Source organism: Pholcus phalangioides, unplaced genomic scaffold (genome assembly GCF_987345545.1).
Source record: "Pholcus phalangioides strain wild (caught in Gottingen) unplaced genomic scaffold, Ppha-v1.0 ptg000028l_1, whole genome shotgun sequence".
NCBI lineage: Eukaryota > Metazoa > Arthropoda > Arachnida > Araneae > Pholcidae > Pholcus > Pholcus phalangioides.
In genome coordinates this window covers 4,300,895-4,311,023 of record NW_028301618.1, presented here as the reverse complement: position 1 = coordinate 4,311,023, position 10,129 = coordinate 4,300,895, and the positions used below count along the sequence as shown (strand labels likewise).

Genomic DNA, 10,129 nt, shown 5'->3' with positions numbered 1-10,129 from the left:
TATATTGGAGGTTTTTATTCCTGAATCAATTCTGTGGGTGCTCTGCCCCGTTCTACAAGAGAGTGTGGGTGCTCGAGCACCCACAGCACCCCCGGCTCCGACGCCACTGCTACTAGTCTTACGGCCCGGTGCTGGGTCGCGGCCCGGAGGTTGAGAAACACTGATCTAGAGGTCCCCTTGACACTGAAGCCCTGTGAGCCTCCCACCAGGGTCGCCTTTAGGGGCAGCATATGAGGCTTCGCACCCGGGCGGCAAGTAAGCTCGAGCCGCCCCTGTTGTAATTTCTCAAAATTTAAAGCTGTTCATTTCAGCCTTCGGTCAGTTTCTGTGTTTTTGTGGCGCTCTACTTGGTATTTTAAAAGCAGTACCTGAAACGAATTAAACGATTTTCCCCATAGAAATCTATATGAAATTGCGTTTCGGCTAACGAACCTGATTTTACTACCCTATCTAGGGTGGCCAGATGTCCCGGTTTTTCGCTATTTTTCGCCCTGTCTGGACGCCTGTTTGTCCCGGTTTTTTCCTTGAGTACAATGAAATGGAATTATTTTCGATATTTTTCCAATTTTAGCTACGTTAGATGTTATGGTAGGAATTTATTACATCACTGTTATATTTTTGTCTTGTTAATATTTTATGAAACCAAAGGACGCCGAACTCATTTTGAACCATTGTATTCAAGAGTCATTAATATTTCTAGATTGCAAAGGGGATACCTACCAATATATGAGTCCGATGAGAAAAAAATTATTCTTTTCGATGTTCCGTACAATAATAATGTGTAATAACATTTGTTATATGGTATGCCGTTTCTTACTGATATAAGTATAATCAGAATATTTCGTACATTTTTTTTAATTCGAAGTTGTAGGTAACGAGGGAATGAAATAAAGGGAGGGGGGCAACTGTATATACTACATTTCTCATAGCTTTTATTGGCAGTATGCTTATTGATTATACCGATTGGCAGCAAGTGACTTATAGAAATATCAATTCAGTTTCAAAGGAATTGTATCCAGATTGTTTTGCAGGCAGAGAAATTTCGTGGGCTGTGACACTGAGCGTATAGATGATATTAAAGAAACCAGACATGCGCCCCCCCCCCCATCTTTGGTTCGATACGGGATATAAGTGCGTTATCTTGTAAGGTTAGGATTGTCTTTTCTTGCGAAAAGCGTTTCAGTGTTAATCCAATGATTTCAATCGGTTTCATGTTATGCGCTTGAGCGTAAAGCACTGCTGTGAAAAAGTTCACGCTAAAATTCGGAACCCTTGGAACGAATTAATCAATAATACATTCGTTCTTAGTGGGAGGACCAGAGCTGCAACTAGATGCTTGGTCAACCGGGGCCAGCGTGCATTTTTACGCCCCCTCGTAATGTTGAAGGAGAGGTTTCAGAATGGAATTTTTGCCCCCTCGAGTCCAGCGCCCGGGGCACGAGACCCGCCTGTTCCCCCCAAGTTGCAGTCCTGGGGGAACTATTTCGGTTTCTGAACAATTCGGTTTACGAACGGATTTCCGGAACGAATCATTAAGTTCGTATACCCAAGGTCGGCTGTTCATAGCAGCATAAACATTATAATATGAGACTAAGAACACTTAAGTTTCCTCCTTAGTAATCTATGAGTATATAATGTAACGCATCTCACCCTTCACGGCATACGCTCTTCAATCACGTCCATACGGGACATCTGACAACCATGGCTCCCATCCCGGCGTTTTACTAGTTTTCTCGCCTCTGAGCAGAAGTACTGTGGTAATATTTCCGTAATACATTGTGAGTTTGCAATTTTACATTGTAATGCTCACCAAATGAGAGTTTTGAAAATGTCCCGGTTATTATTAATGAATGCCTCGGTTTTTAACAACGATTTCCGGGATTTGTCCCAGTTTTGCGGGCGCTTATCTGGGCACCCTAACCAACACCACCTATAGAACAAGGCCTCTGCACGAGGCTTGCGACGTCGATGAAGACGGTGATTTCTCTTATTGCCACTGGATATATGTATTGAAAAAAAAAGAAAAGATATCGCATGCGTCGGCCTGCTGTATCCAATGGACGCCATAATCTCAGCTCCAACCCCCTTTCCCTGGCGTAAGCCAATGGTAGTTTTCGTATTAAAAATTTATTACAGAAAAGGCATTACAAGAATAAAAATATGTGCACATTTTAAGATAACTTTGATAATGTCTAAGGATAATGTCTTAATTGTAGGGAATATAAAATCGTGTAAACTTTAAGAAAGAAAAGTATCAATGCAGACTTAATTCTTAAAAAAATTATTCAAATTTATTTTAGTCTCCATTGATAAATGATTGCATAAATTGTGATAACACTTGGAATGCTTTGGCAAAGTATAAATTATTCCTCATTCCATCACGGAGAATTATTATTATTAAAGTAGTCCACATCAGTGTCACCAATACGCATCTAGATACGTGATTCACGCATCAAAATTCAATTTTACTCCTCTAAATTTCGTTGAGGGAAAATATTATTTCAAATATCTTAGGTCCTTTTTTGTTCTAGAGTTATTTCTCACTAATAAAATACGTAAATACCCCTCTCTTTACAATGAATTACAATGGAAAAACAAAGGCATTTTAAACAAAATACGATTCCATCTAGGTTAAAATTGACCCAAGACCCCCCAATGAGAAAAACCGACTACAGAGACAAAAAAAAGGACTCTATTTTAATAAAACTCATAATAAATACATGTTCCTAAAGATCAGATGGGAAGTTCACAAGCGTACTCAGCGCCATCTACACATAAGAAAGTAAACGAGCCAACTGTGAGAAAGGATCATAAAAATTATTTATATATTGTGGTAAAATCCCAATTTTCTTTTTTTTTCTCGAAATCTGCAAAATGCTGAGCAAATCGACAAAAGTTTATTCGAAACCATATTAACGATATTATTCTAGAAAAAAAAAAATCATCCGTTAAAAATTGATTACGGTAATAGTGTACGAGTAATTGTGCAAACCAAATCCGAGCATACTTACCTGGCGCTGGAGATGCCGTGATCAAGAAGGCGGCTCTCCCGGGACGAGGCCTTCCATTGCACTTCGGTTGGCTGAATCCCGCCACATTCGCAAATTGCGATTGCTTGGGGCGCATAATATTGGTAGCGGGGTTAGCGTTCGCGCTGACCTCTCCTTATCGGAACAAGTAGAAAATTAATTGAAGGGCTAATTACCAATTTTTATACGCTTTGAAATAGTTGAAATCGGTAACTTTGATTAATAAATAGAAAATACGCCCATATACGGGGCTACGCCATAGAAATTATATACCAGAAAGGGTTCCGCGAGTCGAAACTGCGTTGAGAACCATTGAAGTAGAATTTTGTGATCATAGGCGGAGATAGACTTGAACGACACGATGATTATGTCAAATTCATAATATGAATATACATTATATCATCCTGGCGAATTTAGCGCCAAACATGTCCGTCGACCCTATCAAAAATCGCCAAGGCCGTTAGACACATTACGGGGGAAAAAAATCGCCAGCATAGAAAACAATATGAAACACGAGAAATGGAAACATAAATAAGATCTGGACGCTATACATATATATATAATTGATTTTCAACTTGTGTGTGTGTTCTCTATACAAATCTACAATTTTAGATCGATCGTCGTAAAATTTTGCATATATACCAAATTGAACCCGACTTGAACGATAGGTTACTTTAAAATTTCGTCAGAGCGGGGCAAAAAACCGTAGGGCAACAATTGTTTTTGGGTCTCAACAGTCACTTTCCGAACGTTTACTATGGTTACCGTGGTTCCCTAGGGAACGAGCCGTTTTGGGTTTTAACGGCGCGTGGACTGGGGGGGGGGGCATCTTGCTCATAGAAACTTACAATGGAGTCCTAAGAACTGTCGTCTGAAGCAATGGCGAATGCGGTCGTTTTTTTGTCGAGAGATTGGGTCTTTTCCTTTTAGCAATACTTTCCGGAGATTTGTCAATTTGGGGTGATTTACGAAAATACAAGGCCATAATATGGCAACAAGGGTTTTCTTTGATCTTTTTAAAAAACTCGCACAGTCCCGATACGAAGGGAGCTGCTCTCTCGGTTCTGAAATCCTCATCACTATTCGCATAGTCGCTATATTTTACAAGAAGGGTATCGAAAAATTCGGACGTATTACATGCTGCCTCCTCGAGGGCTCCTAGATCCGTTTGTTTATCGAAAAAATAAACTAGCCAGGGTTCGACTATTTCCAAAAAATCACTAATATCCCCCCCCAAAAGTTCGGTAAAATTATCACGAATATGCACAAATTTATCAACTACATTGCCGCCTTCAGCGGGGCAAAACCTAACCATTATGATAAGCGCACAAATTTAAGTGACTCACCTCAAAATTGGAGCGAGAGAAATACACAACCGTCCCCTACCGCGAGCTGAGCTGAATGGAACTTAATTCGCCGTTCAACCGGTGTCTTAGCTGTCCAGACCAGAATTGAACTTTAAGCCGATTCCCAGCCCGCGAGGGCCAACTGCCGGCATAAAAACTGGCCAAGAAGGCCTGTGAAGAAGAAAATGTGTACATGTTTAGAGATAGATATGTGTTTGCATGAATGTGCAGTGTATGTAAAAAGAACTGGTCAAATTGATGAAAAGTCATGATCTGGCTATAAGCAGGCAAATGTCATCACAGAAGCAGGTCACACAATCTGCAGCTAGCAACATATATTCGAAGTGGAATGGGGGAAAAAACATCACATGGGAGTCGTGACGCAAAAACCCCAGCTGTAACATCAAAAATGCAATACAGGTAATAAAGTTCTGTTTCAACTCAGTGCATAAGAAATTAATGGGGATTTACTATTGACAAATTTTATGTAGCAAAACAATCCAAAATTCAAAAAGAGTCTTCTCGCTCTTTTTTTTTTACACCTTTTTCAAATGTACATCATATGCAGGTCAAGTTCAATTGGGAAATATATGTGTATATACAAAATTCAATAATGAGAAGATACAAATCGAATAGATGCGAATAAATGTCAAAAGTGGATAGATATAACATAGTATGCAAGTAATGTGAGTATATACAATTGAATGAGAGAATTTAAGTATTAAAATAGTATGTATACAATGAGATTTGTAGAAGAAAGCATCTTTACAAATTCTCCCATGTAAGGCGCCCAATTTGTTTGGGCCTCCTATATTTCCTTAAGCAGTCAGCATCATAGTCAACAATTTCCCTCAGATGTTCGAATAGGGAACTAAACATTCGCTCGAATTGTTCATTGTTTAATTTCTTAATGTATGTGAATATGTGAGGTATGTCCAAGTCTTGTCTGATGTTTATTCTGTTACGATATAAATGTGAAGCCTTTATAATGGCGGGTTATGCCAAAAGCATGAAGAGTATTGTAGTTCTCCCTTTGGCAACATGTTAAGTAGAATGTCTCCCGTAAATAAAGTGTGATGACGAAGGACGTGCGTTTCCTTGTGTGACTAGTGTATTTCACTTACACGATGTATCCAGTCCACCCACCCCGTTGTTTCGCAACACGTTATCAGCACGAAGGCTCCTGGATAGACGTTTCATCGGTAAGTGGGAAGTAGATAAGTTAAATCTAATTTCACAAAGGATTGAAAAAAAAATTCTACACGCGCGGAACTAAGCCTAACAGAGATGGAGGAATTGAAGATTCCAAAGCTCAATAGGGACAATTACAACGCGTGGAGTATACGAACGCGCGCCGCACTGGTGCAGAAAGACTGCTGGGATGCCATAGAACCCGGATACGGACCAGAACTGAGGGAGGACGAGAGGAAAACCAATGAAAGGGCCCTCACGTTTCTGTTTTTAGTGGTCGAAGACGACTTTTTAGACGATATCGCGGACTGTGCGAGAGCGAGGGACGCTTGGGCATCCTTGAGGGACATTCACACGAAGTTCGGATTATTACACGCACTGCAGCTTCTTAGAGACTTTTTTAATGTGTCGATGAGGCCTGACGAATGCGTAAGTGCATACTTGGGAAGATTGATGGACTTACATCGAAAGGTAGCGTCCTGTGGATATGGTTTCACTGACAGAGAAGTCGCTCTTGTGATATTAATGGGTCTACCCAAAGAGTACGAAGGTCTGATACTGAACTTGGAGCGTGATGAGAACGAACTGTCCACAAAAATGGTAAAATCGCGTCTGATTGTGGAAGAGAAGAAGTTACTGCGTGACTATACGCAAACGAATTGCGTAGCTGTGGGTGATAGAGCTCTTAAAACTGACGATATAGGAAAAACTCGCGTACAATCAGGGAGATACTCCAGAAATAATGAGAGAAGAATTCGGTGTTTTTCCTGTGGTGTTTGGGGACACATAGCCAGAAAAAGGCCATCGTCAAGGATCCTAATGAAAGAAATAGAGTAATCCTTACTGCATATAGAAGTGGGAGACTTTATAAGGTTGAAGAAGCGAGGACTTATAAAGCGCATATCTCAAGGCATGAGGATCTTATCCACCGACGCTTAGGACATTTTCATTTGAATGCAGTGAAGAAGCTCATGAAGCAGGATGACACTGTCATTAGTTGTGCAGAAGCAATGGAAGATGGAAATATTTGCTCTACTTGTGTCCTTGGAAAGATGAGAAAAATTCCTTTCCCTAAAGGAGAGACCAAACGTGCATCGAGGCCACTTCAGCTCATTCATAGTGATGTCACAGGACCTATCTTGCCTACATCTAAAGGAGGGTCAAGGTATATTGTCACTTTTGTTGACGACTACTCAAGGTATGCAGTAGTGAAGCCTATGAAATCCAAATGTCAAGTCCTCGAGAAATTTATTGAGTTCAAAAAGACTGTTGAAAATTTCCATGGAGTTAAAATCGCTACTCTACGAAGCGACAATGGAGGGGAATATATCAGTCGTGAATTTGACGATTTTTTGAACAAGAATGGAATATCGAGGCAGCTCACGGTCCCTAGAACTCCAGAGCAGAATGGGGTAGCCGAGAAAATGAATCACACCCTGTTCGACATGACCAGATGTCTTCTTCTAGACTCGAAGGTTCCAGACAACTTGTGGGCAGATGCCGTCGTTACCGCCAGTTATTTGCGGAATAAATGCCCATCTGAAGCTATCCAGGGAGATATACCCGAAGAACTTTGGACCAAAAGACCTGTCAAAACTAGTCATCTTAAAATTTTTGGTTGCAAAGCGTATGCGCACATGAATAAAACGCAAGTAAAGGGAAAGTTAGGAAAGCGCTCACAAGAATGCGTTTTCATTGGATACCCTGAAGGAGGCAAGGGATACAAGTTGTGGAACGTAGACGAAGACATATTTTTCCCCAGTAAGAATGTGAGGTTTGATGAGACTGTTTTTCCATTCAGGAGGAGCCAAACAGATTGTCAGTTGAAAGGAAGTAAATTAATAGTCAATCTAAATGACCAAGAGGTACAAGTGACACCTCCTGGAGCCTCTCTAAGGGATGCATTGCCCGACTTGAAGCATGCAGAGCAAATGGTTGGACATTCGAAACAGCCTACAACCACTGCGAATCAACCTCCAGATGTTAGAAGAAGCAAGAGACAAAGAAGACGTACTAGTTTTTATGGGAATCCAGTGTCATACAAAGCTGTCAATGAAGCGCAGTTTAATGCTGATATTCGGATCGAGGATCCCGCCACCGTCGAAGAAGCGATGGAATCATCTGATGCAGAAATGTGGAGAGCAGCTATAAAAGAAGAAGCAGAACAAGTGACTCTTGAGGAAGCTGGCAAAGTGAGTGACGCTGTCGTTGAAGAGAAACCGATAACCAGGAAACGTGGTCGGGCAGCTAGATCGGCTAAGAAGACGACTGATAACGACGATAACTCTAGTCGGAAAAGGCGCGAGAGACCCGCTAATGCAGCTGCCAAGGAAAGCGACCAAGACGACGACTCCGACAAGGATGGTACCGCCGACGTGAAAGCCAGTCCGAAAAATCGCGAGCGCAAGGCGACGATGACAAAAGCTAAAGATGACGAGCAAGAAGGTTCCGAACACGAGGAGGAGGACAGTGATGACGACACCGGTTCGGATTCAGATTACGAATCAAAGTTACTGAAGCGAAAGGCCGTAGGCCGGCAGACAAAAGAGGACGAAGAAATGGTATTGGAGAGAAAGAAGAGGATGAAGTTTTGCCGTCCAAGAAACACGGTGATGGTCACCAAGGTAAGAAATCGAAGAACTATGAATCCGACGTCGATAACGGTGCCGAAGAGGACGAGAAGGAAGAGAATGAGCCAAAGACCCGCAAGTCCAGCAGCAGCAGCAAACCAGCTGCCGGCAAGGAGGATGAAGCGCATCAACGTTATTTTTCCTTTCGTCATGCTTTGGCAAGGAGGAGTGTTACGATATAAATGTGAAGCCTTTATAATGGCGGGTTATGCCAAAAGCATGAAGAGTATTGTAGTTCTCCCTTTGGCAACATGTTAAGTAGAATGTCTCCCGTAAATAAAGTGTGATGACGAAGGACGTGCGTTTCCTTGTGTGACTAGTGTATTTCACTTACACGATGTATCCAGTCCACCCACCCCGTTGTTTCGCAACATATTCCGCGAACAAACCAAGGGGCTCCAACAAATCTTCTGAGTATTTTGTTCTGCATAGTCTGTAGTTTTTTGATATTCGTTTTACAAGCATGTGCCCAAGCTGGCGAAGCATAGAGTAGAGTAGGTCTTATTATGGATTTAAAAAGAATAATTTTGTTCTTTAATGAAAGTTTTGCCTGTGGAAATGTGATGCGATTGAGCATACCCATAATTCTATTAGATTTGTTTATTACATGATCAATGTGTGAAGAGAAAGATAGATTTTTGTTGAGGATACAGCCCAAGTATTTTATTTGTCTAACAGGGCTTAAAGATTGTGTACCAATTTGAAGTCGTCTGTCCGGTATTTTACGACGTCTAGTGAACCATAAAAATTTGCATTTGTCACTATTCAGTTGGATGGCAGATTGATCACACCAATATTCTATTTCATCCGTGGTTTCTTGTAAATTTTTGGAGGCCTGATTTGCGTCCCTGCTACTGCACAAAACTGCACAGTCGTCTGCAAATAAAGATATTATGCCATTTTGGGGACAAGGTATGTCATTAATGTATAGCAGGAACAGTTGTGGCCCCAACACACTGCCCTGAGGCACAGAGGCATGAATTTGTTTTATTGAAGAAAGTGTATTTTGAATTTTTACTTGAAAAGTTCGACCTAAAAGATAGTGATAGAAGAATATGACCATATGCGGAGGCATATTTAAGTCAATGAGTTTGGAAAGCAATGTAGCATAATCACAACGGTCAAATGCTTTTGCTATGTCTAAGAATGACGCAGCCACTAAATCAAAATTGTTAAAAGCTTCATTTATGAACTCTGAGACTCTAACCAGCTGTGTCACACAAGAGTGATCAGGCCGAAACCCGTGCTGTTCGGGTCTAATTAAATGATTTTCATTGATGAATTGTGTAAGTCTATTTGCGACAATCTTTTCAAAGATTTTACTCCAGTTGCTCAGTAAACTTATTGGTCTGAAGTTGTGTGCCATAAGTGGGTCAGTCCCAGCTTTGTGAATTGTTTTTATAACAGAATGTTTCCAAGGTTTTGGAAAATAATTTAATGTTAAAGCACTGTTGAAAATTTCTGTTATGTGAGTAATGATATTTTCTGGCAGGCACTTCAAGGCCTTATTGCTAATTTCATCAGCACCTGGTGCTTTTTTGACATCCAATGAGTTCATGATTGAGCTGATTTCATCAGTAGTTGTTAGATCCATGTGACATGTAGAATTATTTGTGTGAAAGTGAATAAATTGTGCGACTTTTCTACGAAGCCGCAGTTTAGTATTGTTAGGCTGATTCCTATTGGGTGAAAATTGCCCTTCATAAGTAGTTGCGAATGAAGGAAAAATGTGTTGCTGCCATCTCTCGACCTATTTTATAACCTACTAGCTATAATACCCGGCGCTGCCCGGGTTTTCTTCAATGAGGCTTTTTTGGATCACGTTGTTCTTGAGGGACATACAAACCGTGTCCAAGTTAACCAATATGACGACCTGCGCGATTCATGAAATAAACATAGATTTACACAGAAACGTAGAAATGAATATATATTT

The 10,129-nt window shown here is 40.9% G+C and overlaps 1 non-coding gene across 1 annotated transcript; it reads left to right on the top strand.

The window, feature by feature from the left end:
* The first annotated feature begins 3,003 nt into the window (after positions 1-3,003).
* Positions 3,004-3,164, top strand: LOC149067794 (U1 spliceosomal RNA). The gene has a single exon (XR_016195310.1). It is a non-coding gene; the product is annotated as a U1 spliceosomal RNA (small nuclear RNA).
* The last annotated feature ends 6,965 nt before the right edge of the window (positions 3,165-10,129 follow it).